The sequence below is a fragment of the Cygnus olor genome, chromosome 5 (genome assembly GCF_009769625.2).
Source record: "Cygnus olor isolate bCygOlo1 chromosome 5, bCygOlo1.pri.v2, whole genome shotgun sequence".
Classification (NCBI taxonomy): domain Eukaryota; kingdom Metazoa; phylum Chordata; class Aves; order Anseriformes; family Anatidae; genus Cygnus; species Cygnus olor.
Genome location: NC_049173.1, coordinates 57,152,507 through 57,169,834, shown reverse-complemented (window position 1 = coordinate 57,169,834; position 17,328 = coordinate 57,152,507). Strand labels below are relative to the sequence as shown.

Genomic DNA, 17,328 nt, shown 5'->3' with positions numbered 1-17,328 from the left:
TGGCTTCCAGTTCCTCCCAAACATCAGGTGAGAACAGCATACTAATTTTTCAGTGCAGACCTTCATATCTATGTTGCACCTCTCTATCGGATATTACCTGTTACTGTGTCTCATCACTAACTCCATCTGTACCGCAATATGGAGAAAGGCAAGAAGCAGAAATGTATATTATATCTATGTATTTGGAAATATAAAGATATATTTTGTATATATTCTTGTGCAGGTTTCTGGTAGGACAGTCACTAGCAGCCTGTATATCCTCAATCCAGCATCACTTTGAGCAGGACACAAATGTATCACAAATAAATTAATAGTATGGGCTGTGCATCTGGTGCCTAGCAGCGTTATACATTGTAAGAAAAGCAAAAATAATAGTTATATTTTATTTAATCTGTAAAAGTGAGCACCCTGCAAATTGTAAGATGAGTTTGGAAGATGATTTTTGTGAAGAAATCTGTATGAGACTTATAAAGCTAATAAGTGGTTACAAAGATGAGGTAGTTAGCTGATGATATGCCTAGATACTCAGTATACCGTTTAGTAATGATATTGAAAATTGTGATGTGTGGAAAAAAAAACCTAAGAGGTTCTATCAAGCCTGATTAACCTTCATTTTAACAAATTTTATTTGACAGAAGCCATAAAATATCCAGTATATAATGTCTTTATGATCACTGGGAATGTAATTCACAAGTTTGCCTTGCTACCCATTTCCTAGTGCTTTCCCGCAGCTGTGCAAACACTACATGTGAGTTGAAATGAAACCCTTAAAATTACAACCGTGCTGTATCTAGTGAAATGATGAGAAATTTCTGTGAAACACTGGTTTAGTACTCGGTGGCCAGATTGTGATACAAGATATATGCCAAAAGTAATTTGATCTCTAGCCATGACTGATGATGGAATCATACTCAGTTGTGAAAAAGGAACTCTCATAGATAAGTTCCTCACAACATCACAAAAAGCAAAGTTCGTGTACCAAAAAATCTGAAAATACTAGGTCAAACCTCAGCAATTAAAAGTCCTTGTCCTGTGTGCTAAAGGATACTGGTTCCCCCATTTTAGTAGGCCAACAATGTCTGACCCAGCAAAAAGGATAGCCAATAGGTAGTACAAGACCTATCTATTTCCATCGCAGCAGACCACTGCATAATATGTATGTGTAAAGACTGGGGGGTCTGATTTCAAGGAGTTTTGACAAAAAGAAGTTCCCATTAAGCCTTTCCTGCCCTACTAACATAGCCGGTCTCAAATATAACAGGAATGGTAGTAGTGTGGTTGGAATTTTTTTTTTTTCAAGTCCTTGAGGGAAAAAAAATCTTAAAAAATCCTGTGGTGCTGCTGCTTTTTTCAAGATTTTTTTTCTCTCTGAGAGATACAGAGAGATTTAAATATAGATGCAGTGTCAATCCAGCATGTGCTATTTATTGATCATAAAAGTGGATAGGAATTTGCTTATATTTAATAATAATTATTATTATGTAAAGGAGAGAATATGACCTAATGTCCAATTTCAAGGGACCCGAAAGTTTCTCATCATTATCAACTCTTGCAAATTGTAGTGAACCTGTTGCAATACATTGATTTTTAAACCCCTGCTTTTGATTATGGTTGTTTGAAAATTTTAACTTAAATTTGAAAGAGTACATTTCTTTTTTCTCGAATATGGTTCATGTGTAATCTTACAACTAAGAAACTGAAATGAAAATATATTATCCATCATTAAAATGACCACTGCAACACCATCATTGAACAGTTCACCTTGGCAGGATACGTCTCTCAGTATTACATCTTTTTTAAGTACTTCTCCACACATGGTTCCTGGCAGAATGTCAGGGGTTCTGTTCTCTGAACTGATTTGCTTGCTCATCATTTTAAGAGCCCCAAGAAGCAGTTCTGATGTGTTTGAGGATGATGAATGTGATTGTTTGAACTGTATTTGGCAGGCCCATAAGGCAAATAATTAGATGAATCTTTTCATTGATTGAGGAACAAAGTTATGGCAGGTTTTGTTTATACTTATTGATGATAATCCAGTTGTGGAAAACTTGTCTTTCCTTTGAAAAGAAAGGAGGGTCCATGTCTTGTGTGATGTGCTTCATCACGATTTCTGAATTTTAAGTAAACGTGGTCTGTAGTGATAAATATGCCAGGTATCGGTTTAATGTTTAGCACTTAATGCCAGACTTGCACTATTAGCAAAAACACTAAACATTATTGCTCTGAGTTTGAAAGACTTTAAGTGTCAGCCAGAGGCACAGATCAAGGGATTTGTCAAAGCCATTTTAGGGAAAGTTGGAAATGTCAGTTGCAAAAATACCAGCTGAGATAGGCCTTTCCTAGTGGAACTCGAGTTTTTCCATTCGTTATTGAGAGTGGAATTCAGAATTTGAATGTGCTTGGGTGTCAGAGTTCTTACACAGGTGTATTTTGATAGAGTATCTTTGCACTCATGTTTTCTTTTCCTGGGAACTTCAGGAAGTGTAAGGTGTACTGTGAAAAAATCATGTAGAAATCAAACTCCCCTAGCAATGAGCCCATGCACTTCTTATATCTAATAAGTAAAAAAAAATAATACTGTTTTATTTATATAATTCCAAGTTGTTTTACTTGCAATATACTCTTCACTCATTAGAAGTTTTGGTGCTCTCTAAGCTTCCACACATGGTTTGATTCTTAGTAAACTGCATCTTCAAAAAAACCTAAGGCATTACTTACTGAATTCTTGAATTTGTCAGAGCCGTATTTGTTCGCACAAAAATGTCCCTACACATTTTAGAATCTTTTCTGGATTTTAGTAACTAGAATGTAATTTCTATATTGCCTGCTATGTAATAAGAATATGATGTCACAATATGACTTATAACTAATTTTGCTTTTTAGGAAGGAATGGTTACTTTTTGAATCTGAAAACAGTTCTGTCAAACCGAACAATCCTCATATCCATGAGAGGTTTGCAACATTTGTCCAGTTATTAACCCACATGAAAATCAATATTACTGTTCCCATGAGCTTTAGTTTTTTATATGGAATCTTTCAGCTTGATTTAAATAATAAAAAGATTGCAAACAAATAATTCAAAGAAAGTATAATTTAATCAGTGCAGTAGGCAAATGGCAAGGAGTTCACCTCTAAAGCAATTTTCAATATATTCTGTTTAGATGGAAGTGTTGATAGAAATCAGTGGGATTTTTCTTTCATCTCATTGAATTCTAGGTCCTAATGAATCTCTAGATTCTCTTCCGTTGTTGGAAGCTTATCCTCAACTGCTTTGAAGAACAAATATTTCATCTTCAGGACGCAGCACATTGCATGCCTTGCAGGCATTCTCTTGTGTAGTTGACTTCTTAACCCCTTAATCATTTTCTTTATCTCTAACTTCTCCTCTTCTGAGTTAGTCGTGGTATCACAAGTAGGTTACAGGAAGGCGAGGGGATACAAAGACTTAACTTCTAGACCAGTATAAGGGAGGGGGACAGCAATTAATGTACAGTTGAACATGAGATACAAACTAGTTTGTTGTGGTCTTAACCTACCTGCATAACTAATACAGTCGTGGATTTCATTTTCATTTATTCAGAAAGGTAGTTTGTTTCTCAGAGACATTACATACAAAGTTTTATGTCGTTTTATGTGCTTTCAACAAAACTTTTTCCAAATTTCTTCAGACTAAGGAGGCAGTTCAACATTGCATGAGTTTCCTTTCATTGCTTGCATAAATCTCAGTCTGAGTGTTTTAGTGTTATACTAAAAAGCAGACAAAGAGGTGTTACTTAATTTGATTGTCAGATGCTTGATTATCACAAAATATTTCTTAACATGCTATAGAAAGAGTAAACTTATGGAAAGCAAGTATTTCATGTTGCCGTTCTTTATAATGCTGAGTATTTGTGACTGGCTAAAGTATTTACAAAACAGCTAGTCTTTTCATTTTTAAGAAGTTCCAGAAATTAAAAACAGCTGAGGAGGGTAGTTCGATATCTGGCAGAGGAGCTGGCTGTATCTGCCAAAGTGTATCTCACATATATGGTATACATGTGAAATATACAAACTTGTTATTGTGTGTATTAGATCTATGTGATGAAGATAAAACATCAAATTCCATGTCTAAATTTTTACATTTGCTATCAGGTTACAAATATTCAGGCTCCAGCTTGTCAAACCTCAACCACATAAACACAGGCTTTATATGTTCATCCTGTTTTTAAAGATCTAAATCCTCATCTCACAATGGCATCACTTGGAAGAATACTAACTGTCTCTCAGAATGAACATCATTCGGTGGAGTTAGGTGTTGAACCTCTGGCACACGGAGGTAACAGAGGACAGGAGACTGTTACTCCACTCAGCATTTTAGGATTAGCCAACACTCTGCAGCATTTTCTGCTAGTGTAGCTATACATTGTAGCTTCCCAGAAGAGCTCAACAGTTGTGAAGCTCAAGACCAGAAACCTCAGGTTAATAGAAGCTTTTGAAAATATTCTCAGGTCTTTGTTGTTGTTGTTTTTGTTCTTCATGGGACACTGATATAGTCAAAATTATTATGAAGTGTCACTATTGCTTGTGGCCCTCTAGCACTCATGAAAGTATCAGATGAATTGAGGAAAAAGCTTGAAAATCGTCCTGCTTTCTGTGACTGAAGAAAGACAGATGTATCAGACAGGAAATTAACATTATTTTTAAAAGAGGGCACAGTATATAAAAGGTCTGAGATACTTTGCTGAAATCAGAAATCAAAACTTTTCAAATCTTGCATAGATAACGTTTCAAAGTTCTGCAGTAAGACCTCTGCTTATGCTACTTTGAATGAAGCTATAAATTAAGACCTAATGTTAAGAATTAAAATTGTTACGAATTAAGTAGGGTTTCTGTACATTGTTATGTTTTGTACCTCATTAGGATTCAAAAAGGAGCAAATGATACAACACAAGGGAGCTACCTCATTTTTGAGGATTAGGATGTTAGTATCCGTTGAGTTTCCTCTTCCTGTTTGTACAAGTGTTTGAGAATAGCTCAGTGGTTTGGCGCGATGGGAGAGGAGACAGATGAAGGGATGTTTTTGTGAAGATCAGGATCATCCTTCATGTCATAGGACTGGGCAGATGTCAGAGCTGAAGGATTTCTGTCTTGATCATATTAAATATTTGGACTTTTAATCATAATTACTGACTTTAGAAGAAAGACATTGCAGCCTTTAACTGTTCCTTTTTTTTTTTTTCCCCTGCAAAGTCATGTCTCTATTTGTGGTGTTACCCTGAAGGTGTTATGAATGCTGTCAGCAGATGATACAGTACAAGAACATGGTGGAACAATATGTTGGTACTATCTGTCCTTGTCCAGAGTCAGACTTCTGTAAGTCCTAGCCCTTCTTGTCAGAGCCCCGATTAGCTCTGGGTATTCGTCTTCTCTTGAGGCTGTAACCAACAGAGAAGAAAGAAATGATTGTTCTTGTCTGAAGATACCAAAACCCAAAAAAAGGGCCTAAGTATCCCTGTTAATGATTAGAAGCATCCTATTTACTGAGTTCCATGGATTTTAAATAAGGTCCTATAATGAAGGTTTAACTCTAAGGTGATCTTGTTCTTTGAGGACTATAGGAAGTGGTTGTTTATACTTTTTACCCCTTCTCTAGCAGTTCAGTTTGTAGGGTCTCAGTGCTTGTCTCTGGCCAGAGGACAGGTTGGTTTCTGTCCAGCAATACTTCAGTTCAGCAGGACTTCACCTGAAGGAATAGTACAGCTAAGTATGATCCTGTGCCAAAATCAACTGTTGTAACAGTGCATTCCTTGGCCGCGCTACCCTATCTGTTTGCGTATGATGAATGATTCTATTTCTATTCTTTAGTTCTTCGTGCATTAAGAAACATTTTACTGCTCTTTTTTCCATCTGTGGTCTGGCTGCCACATCTCACCAGTTCAGATAACTGAACTTCTCATTTTCATTCAATTGCCTATGAAGTAGAGCATGGCAAATTGCATAGTTTCACTGTCTTTTACCTATTGACTCGCCCACCTCTGCCAGGATTTTTGGTAGCTTCTGCTGCAAGAGATCTGTAGGCATGGTTTTGCAGATATGTATGTACTCAAGACCTAGAAGGAGGGGTAGTTAAAACTATCTTATAGAGCTCTTTAGCACTCTTCTCTTTATTTGTTTGAAGGTTTGTTAATGAAGAAAAAATATGCATAAAAAGAAAGTCTTGTCTGTGTTCCTGCGAGCAGCAGCAGGACTTTCAACTAGAGTGGGATCAGGATTTCATTATATGTCTGTAACATAAGGGCTGTGGGTAGTACCAGTGGTTTGTCCACAACATGGTTTACCGTTCTGACTGGATGGCTGTCTGGAAGGCCATGAATGCTACAAGTTTTTCCAGCAGGGAAGAAAGCATGGCTGTGGACTGAGGAGCCTCTATACTGATCCTGTTCATCTACAAAGAAAGTAGGATAAACATTTTCCCTGAAAACAGGATATAAGAATAATTAGGAAAAGTTTCATTGCTTTCAGCTGGAAGCCTCATTCAGCTAGCACCAGACCCTGCAACTTTTTCAAAGTTTTTTCCCTTTTATTTACACTGCCAAGGCTTCAGCAACTGTCTAGATGTAATCATTGATGCATCTGTCCTTTTTCTCCTCACTTTTTCTTTCCTGCTGTCAAAGTTGCACATCTTCTGTTTAAAAACATTACCTAGGAAACACATTTGTTTGTTCCTGAGCAAACCTGTATATGCTTTCTTTGTGTGTCAGTGATGTGTCTGTGGTTTGGTTTTGAGTTTCTGGCCATCTTGCACATTGAAGCTGGATAGAGGGTAGATTTCCCACTCATAGTTTGTAGGGAGATTTAACTCATAATAATACCATTTACTCAACATCTTGACTGATTATATGTGTAAACTGGATAGCAGCGGCCATTATTCTGACACTGTCATAGTTTCGTTGTCTGAAGTTAGTGTTCACTGAAGTATCATTGTTTCTTTATCTTAGCCAAGGTTACTGTTCCTTGTCAGAAAGTATCCTGATGGCACTATGGTCTGAACACTTTAGATATATACAAAGGGCTCAGTTATCTTTCTCAGCAACAACACAATCTGCATTTTAGATGACTGGGATCACACACACACAGGTTCTGTGGGACTGATCCAAGTGTAACTGATAGACGTATCACTTGAGTTAAGGGCTGGTTGCATGTCTGAACAGGCTGGTAACATCCTTATAAGAAAATTGTAGTTGCAGTTGTGTTGCCTGTAAACTTTTATTCAAAGTTTTAGAAATGCTAGATTCAGGCCCACTGAGTAACCCTGTATTTAGAGCAGAAAATGTGGGAGAGCACCTGCCTTTTTTGAGGTGGAAACGTGGTAGAAGAAAGAGGGAATGTCCACAGTTATTGAAACTGCCCGAACTGTTTTTGACCATATAAGCTAATAAAGTTCAACTGTGACCTTGTTTAAGCTTATTCCAAAAGTGAAGTCATTTCTGGCATCTAAAGCAAGTCCTTGAAGCTTTAAAATCATGGCTCTATAAACTGTGTTCCTCTGCATTACAAATAAACTATTAGTATGCACCATTTAAGACGTGAATATGGGCTGTTTTGCTTCAACCCATATGCACAGTTCAGAAGGTCAGGCATTACCACAGTATCTCTCCTGTTATTTTAGGGCTCTCATGTGTTATGGTTGGCCCTGATCACATGGCATTTGGTTTCAGTTATTTTTCCATGGGTTTGGCTTTTAAGAATAGACACATTTCAAGAAAAATCCAACAAGTTGTAAAGTTCACAAAGACTGAGGACTGTGATCACTTTTAGACTTCAGCAGCTGAAAGAAGATAAGCATCTTATTTTAAGGACTGTGACTTTTTAACCTAAATATAGCAAGTCTAAGTTATGGGTAATGGAGAAAGCAAAATTTGTTGAGGGTTATGGGATGGGGAGATGAAAATAGAAGCAGTTAGTATTGTAATAGCTGTGAATTTCTTTTTAATTCACACTGATTATTGCTAATTTCTCCAAATTTAGAGGCAAATGGATGCAAAAGTAAAGAAAGAGTGCTCTTTGTTGCAGTTGAATAATTAGTTTGATAAATAATACAAGGAGGCGAAAAGGGATTCCCTTCTGGTCAAAATGTGACCCTTTGATCTCCAGCTGTGGCTCATCATTAAACTGGTGTTTTTCTCGTTCCTGTGGTTTTTACTGTAAGATGTTGTTTTTAACCTCTGTGTAAAGACCCATACAGCAAATGTGGGCACCCTTTGTTTAAAGAGTGCCTTGGAGGTAGAGTCAAAATTCCAAGGACTACATTTCAAAATGTACGTGGCTGTTTAAATGATCAAATTCTAGTGGTATTAAAAGGAGTGTGTCTCTCCTCTTTTGTCTCAATACTGAAAACTTGCCTCAGGACTTATAGACTCACCATCTAAATGATGTGGTAAGATTTTCAAAACCAGGAGCTGCTTAATACTTTAGAAAATGTTTCCTCGGATTCATTCCTAAGAATGCTTCTGAATGTTGAATGAAATAAATTAATGCCAGCATGAAAGAAGTGTATTTTCCGTATCTGTGGATTGGTAGAGACTAGCTGCTTATGTAGAAATGCAAGAAGGCAAGGGAGACCTGAAGGAATGTGTATTTAGGTCTTTTCAATCATAAAGAAGAGTATTATATACACATAAATCCAGAGAACACACAACTTTATAAGGAACTTGTGGATGTGGAATTCTAAATAAACCTTGCCATGTTCACTAGTCTTTCAGTCTTTTCAGGCTCTGCAAACAATCCGCTGTCAATGGAAATGTGATGCTGTAGCCCTAACAGGAGATCAATGAAATGCCAGAAAACCGTGATAGGAGCTACAGATTAAGACGATAGGAAGGACCTCTCTCTCCCACTGTTCTCTACATCTGTGAGAGTATATATGGCTCATGTTGACACTAAGTGTGCATTCTTAACTTATTTTGACTGTTTCAGTATAATTAACTTTGCTTAAATACATGCAACAGTATCAAGACATGAGGTTTAGGTTTGTTTTGGATTTCAGCTCTTTTGTCGCTGTCATTCTAATCCAAATCAAAACTTGATTCAAGACTGCACTCTTTTGGTAATGAAGATTTATCATAGAGGAATTTGAGTGTGTGAAGACTGAGGTTTACAATACTAATAATGCAACTTTTTCTTGAAGACCTCTTATGTCTTCCATCTTTTTTCCAGGCACTTGTCTTCAAATAGGTGTAAATAGCCATATAGTTAAACATAATATAACTTCTGTTCCAGAGAAGAGCACAATAGCAATAAAACAATATGTCTACTAAAACATTTCTGGCTCCTCTCATGGCACTATCAGACTGAAATAACAGATTTAGAAGTTCATGTTCTGGTGAAACACAGAGACATATTCTTCCTTTCTGCTGAAATTAAAAACAACTTCGATGTGTTTCCTATCAATTTAATGAAAACATACATTAGATTAGGTTTATATAAAAAACGCAAATGTTTAAGACCACTGCCTACTTTTGTTTACCGGTGAAAGTTCACATATGTCATGGATAGAAGACATGCTCAGTAACACCGGTGTAAAGTTCACTATAATTTGAATAAAGGATCCTGTTAAAATCAAAATTTCTGCTTTTTAAAATCCTCATGGATATTTTCCAGTTAACTTTGTGCATCTCATATGCTTGTTCTTACTTGGTATACTTCTCAGCCCTGCTATCTTGGACATGTTTACCCTTTTACTGGTATCATTGGAGAGAGAATAAACCACGAATGTGTTTGGAGATCATATAGATCCTTAGCAGTTTCCTGGTATTAATTGTCAAATCAGCATAAGGTACATATGTGTAAGTACCCATTTACAGTATGCTATCACAATATAAAAAAATATTTAAGTAAATTATTTCAAGTAACGACCATGTCTCATCACTGCGTGGGTAAGTTCCTGTAATCTGGAAGATGCTGCTCGATTTTAAGCCATTTCTGAGTGAAAATGAACTTCTGATGTTTATCATGTGCATTACAAGTTTTTCTCCATCTTCTGCTGATATTCTTTAATGTTGTGAAATATGCTCTTGAGCAGTTTGAAGTACGTTTTGAATGAAAAATGTTGTCCCAAGGCACTGTTTTATTATGCATGTCCAAGGAGCATGACAAGAGACCTAGATAATCTCTCAGTTCTACTCACAGCTCACTGGACTTGTGTCACCAGCAGAATAAATTATTCAGTGAAAATCACAATTGTGTCGGACAGTTTAGTAGGCTAACAGGACCTAATATGCTATGGCATTGAAGGAGAACTTCCATAAACTAAATGCACCACAATTTAATGAACTGTAGCTGTACTATTTAAATAATGCTGGTTAATTCTGCAGTGAAGTGAGAATTAAAACTGGGAACATAAGTATTTCTTTCCCTCTAAGGAAAGTAAAGTAAAAATCAAGACTTCAAAAAGAAACTAGAATGTATTTTTTAAAATTATTTTTTATTTCTGAATAGTGTTGGCTAGTTCAACAAGGGCTCAGTTGACTAATTTAACTGAGGCCCCATTAAAATGGATTTTACTCTGGGTCACCTAGAGTTTAAGAAGTTCAGGAAGAGAGCAGAAGAAATATTTTTGTGCGCTTTCAACAGGCCTCTGCAGGGCCTCAGCAGTAAGGGAGCTATTGTTTGTGAAGGACCAGATCTGTTGGACAGAACCCGTTAACCTGGGAGGGGAGAGGCGAACGTTGTAGTTAATGGCAGGAAATCTATTATTTATTATCAGTCAAAACTAAAAAGCATGTGTAAGTCTTCAGAGAGAGCAAGGGTGTAAATGTAGCATCACGTTGATGAAAAAGTATATGTCCCCTGCTTCTTTCCTGCTTAAAGTATGAAAATATTGAGTTCCCCTCTTGTGTTTTTTTTGCCTGCTGTTTTTTGCTAACCAGCATGGCTTCCTGGCTTGCAAATAATTTTTCCTCGTGGTTCTTTTTCACCTTAATAAATCCCCACCAAAATTTGAACAAAAAAAGACAAAAGGGGAAAAGAAATACCACAGCCTTCAACTTCTGGAAAAATATCTATATAGATTAAACTGAAGGGAGCTTTTATTTATTTAGTGCATATTTGTAGCTGATTTTGTGACTATTGGTCTCCAGAATGAAACATGAGGACTAAAAGCTACTTGTATTCATAGAAGAAGTTATGAGTTTTAGACTTTGTTCATGACCAAGAACTACTTAGGCTCAGAATTTGTCCCTTTTTCAATATGGTTGAGGTGCAAGTGTATTTTGTCTGGAGCTTTTACCTAAGCCTTGGTAAGGTAGTGAGCATCCAGGATGAAATAAACATCTGTCACAAGTGCAGAGGACCAGCTCTTACAAAGCGATAAGGTAAATCTTGGAAAATCTGGAATTTGAATAACTAATAGATATTCTCAGCTGTGGTCTCCTTCAAGATGGTGGTGCTAGATATTGCTGTAGTGACAGAATGTTTGAAATACTTGAATGCTAGGGATTTTAAAGGTCAGTTTTGCCGTAGGTATTGAATATCCATCTAAACATTCGGGTTTTGTAGTATTTAAGATTGTAGCTATTTTAAGATTTAGCATGAGCAGAAGTGCTCTGCAGACACAATCATCTTTTGATGTGTCCCAGAAATGGGAAGAGAATTTTCACTTTGTACAGGAGGGAAAACATTATGGCTAGATATAATTGGCCAGATAACCAATTAGGTCTAAGCTTCTGGAGTCTTGGAATTTGTTTAGGCCTGTTATGGTGTAGAGCGTAGAAATATCACCAGCGTATGGTCCCTGCCACTCCAGGCCTGAACAGAGCTCTCTGTACTAGAAGTAGAGTTATGTGAATTCTTTTGTCTTTTATGTACCACTGACTACTGCTGGGCAGAAATCTTCTGACTAAATGAGTCTGTTTGCTGAACTGGAATCGTTGCCAAGAAAGATTGAACTAGCTGAATCTCCTGTTTAGAGTTTTGGGGGGTTTAAAATAATAATAATAATAAAAAAGCCCTTTGATATTCCCATTCTGATGTTTTCTCTCTCTCTCTTTTTTTTTTTTTTCCTTCCCAAATTCAGTGTTGAAATGCAGCTTTCACTCACGGGAAGGAGGTCAAAATCTGAAGGAAATACTTCAAAAGTGTGGAAAGCAAAACTGTTCTCTCAAGCCCATCTGCTGGATATGATTAGTCTGTGGACATTTTTCCCTCCAAATTTTCAGCTCCTTATGTGGTAAGGAAAAATGTTTGAGTTCTTAAATGCTGACAGGTTAGGAAAACTGTTTCCTTTGCTGCACCCCCTATAACTGTGCAGCCCTTGTTTGTGGACTGATAGCAGTGGGCCGGCAGCCAGGACCGACACAATTCAGTGGGGCTCTGGCTGGCAGCAGTGCTAACAAGGGAGCTGGTCTGAGATGCTTTTGTTTTACTGTAATCAATATCTTATTGTTTGCTGGAATAATTGCCCAGTTAATCCTAACTGGTAGGATAATTGTATAAAGCTCATGCCCAGTGTAAAGAGGAGGCAATATTCTTTCCTTATCTTTGCCAGGCATTAAGTTCCCTCAACCTCTAACAGCCTCTCAGGATTGGCCCTTAATTGTTTACTGGCAGGCAATATAGGTTGACAAATTAACATTAGGGACATGGGATCAAATCCTAATCTCCTTTATTATTCAGGTGAAGTGCCAGATTTTTTAGGGCCTAATTTTACTAGATCTAAGGATTAGGCTTAATTAGATTGTGTCCTATATTTATAGGCACCCAGCTAGTATTTTTGACTTTGAAACAAATAGTTCTAGAAGTTCATGCTTTAACAGGCTTTTTCTCAGCTCTAATAGTAGTTCTGGTACTTTTATATTCACAATAAAGAGGACAATTACTGAGTAGTAATACAGCCTGCTCTATAAAAATCTGATTATTACTACGACAAATGTTTCGGACAGTTACAAACTTTACTTGACTTAATAATGATTTTATGCCAATCAGCTAACTCATTATAATTATGAGGACAGGTTCTAAAATCAGTGTTTTGTAGTAATGGAAAAATCTTGTTTAGTTTTTCTCCCATTTTAACCCCTGAAATTTAACAACAGGTTTTGCTTTGCCTTCTCACATTGAGTATTGGTGCCTTACTGCACAAGTAGGGCTATTTGCTTCACTGGGACTGATTGTACTGGTGAGCATATCAAAATGTGTATCATAGTAATAACTGATTCAACAGTGACTATGTGTGTAAAATATTGGTGGAAAATTGGATGGGGAAGATAAAAATTCCCACTTTTGATTTCAGAGTCATGAGTGGCACAGAATTGAATGAGTAGGTGTTGTACAGTCAGGTATTGACCTAAATTTTATGAGGTAAAAGGGGATGTAGTGAATGCTGCCTGTGTACCTTTCCTGCTGCCAATTCCTTAACTCGATAAAATCTCTTGTATTTCTTAGGCTTGCTTACTTCTAGGTTACCATGCTGGAAGTAGTAGTGGTAAATTGCTTTCTAATAGTAACGTTTCACTACTGGGCTCTCCAACCTTGGGCAGCAGACCTCTACGTACTTTGATTAAGGTGCTTTTCACGTGCACAAGATCATTGATGCTTTCTTTACTCCAGTTCTCCCACTATAGTTTTTGTTGTGGGTGGAGTTAAGCCAGCGGTGGAAGTGAAGAGAACATTCCTTACTATAGCCTAAGGGGTCTGTTTTAATATGCCTGCTTTTCCAGCTTCAGTTAACGAGTATGGTAAGTCAAAAATAGCTGAAGGAAAGACATTTTAAAAGGGTATCTGAAAGTTCCTAAATGATTCAGTATTTTAGGAAAAACTTTCAAGTAGTACAGGAATGTATCTGTCTGTGCTCAAACACCCTCTGCTGTCACTTCCTGATAACACCTGGTGGGTCCACCAACTCAAGTACTATTACATTTATAAATTTTGATTTTGGTTAACTATATTGTTCCCCTGTTTTATATGAATTTCTAGCTGGTAGGTCTACATAGTGTGTCATATAATTCAGTTTGTTTGTTCCAGTAAACCTTTCTGCCATCTTTTAACCATTTGATTTCTTGAGTCACCTTACAAAATTCCAGGAGACTGTTCAGAAAATCAGTGAATCCACTGACTTTCTCACATATCTTTTTCAGCATTTGGCCTTACGTAACAGCTTTTGAAATTTGTGGTACTGGGCAGGCCACCAAAACAGATCAACAACATCTTTTATCGTTTGTCTTATTTACAATCTCTGTTGAGAAAACAAGAGTGTGGACTGCTATGTGCTTGGTGACTTTCTGTAGTAAGATAGGCTTTGGAAGAAATTAAGTTTGTTTATTTGTTTGTTTGAAGTAGGCTAATTTCCTTAGAACAAATTGTTTCTTTCAAAGTCTCTTAAAGTGTATCCTTCTGTTTGTAGTCCTAGTTTTCTCCTAGAACCCATACTTATATTTAAAGCAACTCTTCCACAATAAAAGACTTCGGCAAGTTAATGTCAAAGCAGCTACACAACTCCAATGAAACTCTGCCTGTCAGGCAGGTTTCTAATGGACTCTGGCTTGGTTCCCTTTGTATGTCTGGCTTCTCCAGTACCAGGTCACTCTGAATGGTGCCCTTCTCCAAGCTGTAGAAGCTGCATCTCCAGGGTTGTCTGAAAGACACGAGCGTGGAATTCCAAGGCCTGGGCTGGGCCAAGTGTTTGAGCTGAAGCAGAAAAGGAACAGGGGGTTTGGAAACCTCTAAAAGTCACTGAGCAGCTCTGAAATCCCATTTTATTAAAGCATCCATTTTTCTAGGCCTGCAGGCAAAAAAGCTGCATGTACAGTAATGATTTTGCTTCAGAAAATAAATTCTCCTTCACAATATGTAAGTACTTCACCAGATTTCTGGGAAGTTTCAAAGAAAAAGAAAAAACGGTTTGGGCTCAATCCAGAAGTAGGTAATTTTTTCCTGAAATAGAATTTTTCTGTAAATTGAAAGTCTTGAATTTTAGAGATAGGCAGCAATAACTAAGTAGGGGAAAAAAGTGTGAGATGCACTTAAATTTCTGAAGTAGAATTTGCTATGCTATTTCATGGTTAGTACTAGGATTTGTGCTATCAATCAGCCAGCACACTACACCTCACTGAAATCTGTGAACAAATGAAGTAAGAGGGACTCTTATTGTTGTGTTCTGTTACCATAACTTCTGAGAGGTGAATTAAGGCTATTGATTTCACGGTATCTGATGCTATCATTTTTCTTGCTTTTCCCCTTCTGCTCTTTGTCTTTTCTGTCACTGTGCTTGTTCTGTGAAGTGCAACCTGCTCTGTACAGGCTCAACATCAGCCTGAAGACATGAGCTCTGACAGTGCTACATCTGCAAACCTTCCGCCAAAGGAATGCAATTGTCATGGCATTCTGGGAAGAAGAAACACGTTCTGATTAGTCGGGTCCTAAGCCCTTATTTAGGGATCTGTCACAAAAACAGAGATAGCAGCAGCAAGCAATGAACCAGCAGAGATGCTGAACAATATGCTAAGGTATGTCCAGCTCTTCCGGCTGGTACGGCAGGTCTGGATTTGCATCTCCTGGCACTGTTCACACCTCCACAGCAGGAAAACAAGCTTTGCCATTTTGTCCATGGATGGCTTCCAAACTTGGCTCAGAAAGTTGCCACCTAGAATATGTAATGAGGAGCCTTATAAATAGAGCTAGGTGGTGTTTGACTGCAATTGCCAGTGGAACAACTGCTCTGTCCTGATCTGTGGGCCTGGTTGAAATTTTTGTCTGCTGACTGTTGATGGAGTTGTTTTCTCCATGCAACTGCGTAAAGCTTGTTTTCCATGCTGATTTTCTTTGGTTCAAGCCTTCAGCTAGAAGTCAGACAGCAAATGTTTGAGAGGAAGGAAGGACCTGTTGGGCCAGTGCTGTAATTACATGCAGAAGATGTAGGTTCAAATTCTGGCTTTGCTGCAGGTTTCCTATGTGACCCTGCATAAACATCCCAGTGCATCAGCTGCTATAGCAAAACAAAGATATCATTTCCTTTCTTCCACTGCCTGTCTCACATACAGGCATTCGAGAACAAACGTTATTACTTACAGTTTCACTGAACCGTGCTCGACAACGCAGTACGGTCCTGCCTTCTGGCTGGGGCGATTAGCTGCCTCCTTGTTACCAATAATAAATAAAAGCAAAGCAGGCAGTCTTGTTCTGCAACAGTGACAGCCCTGGACTGCTATCAAGGGCAGCCTGATCAGAAGCACATGCACTGTCTAAAAAGTATTTTATCTCTTATTACCAGTTCCCTAGTTCATCCAGTCTTCCAGTTATTCTCATGTAAAGAAACAGCCAGTGCCAAAAGCCGAGTAAAGCTGTAGCTTCCTCCCTTTGCTTCTTTAATGTGGCATGTAGAGAAGTAGCAGCCACTCTGCTCGTTCTGGTATCATGTGTATGCATAAGTCCCCCAGTGAGCATGGTCCCTGCAGGGTGGAAACAGCAAACGTGACTGACACCCAGACACAGACTGTCTCTTCCTTATGTGCGTGTTGACAGATGTGACAGGATGTGTCCATCCTGGCCTGCGTCTCTGGTGGAGGGTGCACAACATCAGCCACATGCAGGGAGTGGTCTGCGAGGCTCGGGCTAGGAATGGGATCGTCTCCCTGTGATATTGCTGCTTTGAGCTTCAGTTGAACATGTGTGTCCCATGAGGTAGGTGTCAGAGTCTGTAATGTGAAGTCCTCAATAAAGCAGCCTTAAAAATACCATCACATATTTATCCAGAAAGAACCTTAAAAATAAGGTGTTCTGGATACGTCTTCTCAGTCACTGCTCCTTGAGGGTGGAAAATGGCAACTGACCCACTAGTCCACGTAAGCAACTGTGGACTGGAAGTGAATGCAAATACCCTGCACTCCAAGGAAACTACGTAGGAAGAATTCAACTTAAGAAAAGATGTTAGCAATGTCTATCCTGGGAGCTGGGCAAGGACACTATGAGCTGCTTGCCTCTCTGAAAGATTGCCAGAGTCTCTGAAGCTTTTTTGGTGCATTATGCAAATCTTTGAGAGATTTATAGTAGTTAGAGAGTAGAAAGGGAGTTATGTTGGTGTGGTGATGCCTTAGCAAATACACTACGTCATAAACAAGCTCTAGGTTAGCTACCACTGGTATCAGACTTGTGTCTCCTAATGGCATGGTGGGACACAAGCAGAGCAGTAATTCACAGGGAGGAGTGCTGTCTACAAAATTACAATGTCTCCCTTTTAAGCTTCTGGTATGTTTCTGGAGGTTTTCGTCAGCCAAACATTGGCACAACATTGTTTATCCTAGTTGAAGAGACCACAGCTTGAAGTGATTGTAGGCCATTAGGGTTATAGCAAAAGGGCAT

The 17,328-nt window shown here is 38.1% G+C and overlaps 1 long non-coding RNA gene across 1 annotated transcript in view; it reads left to right on the top strand.

Moving 5' to 3' along the window:
• The window catches only part of LOC121070358, an 88,729-nt gene that overhangs the window by 3,941 nt on the left and 67,460 nt on the right, over nucleotides 1-17,328 (top strand). The window contains exons 3-6 of the long non-coding RNA XR_005820022.1: nucleotides 12,053-12,205; nucleotides 13,582-13,709; nucleotides 15,252-15,476; nucleotides 16,492-16,650. This is a non-coding gene — a long non-coding RNA (uncharacterized LOC121070358). The remainder of the gene's footprint in view (nucleotides 1-12,052; nucleotides 12,206-13,581; nucleotides 13,710-15,251; nucleotides 15,477-16,491; nucleotides 16,651-17,328) is intronic.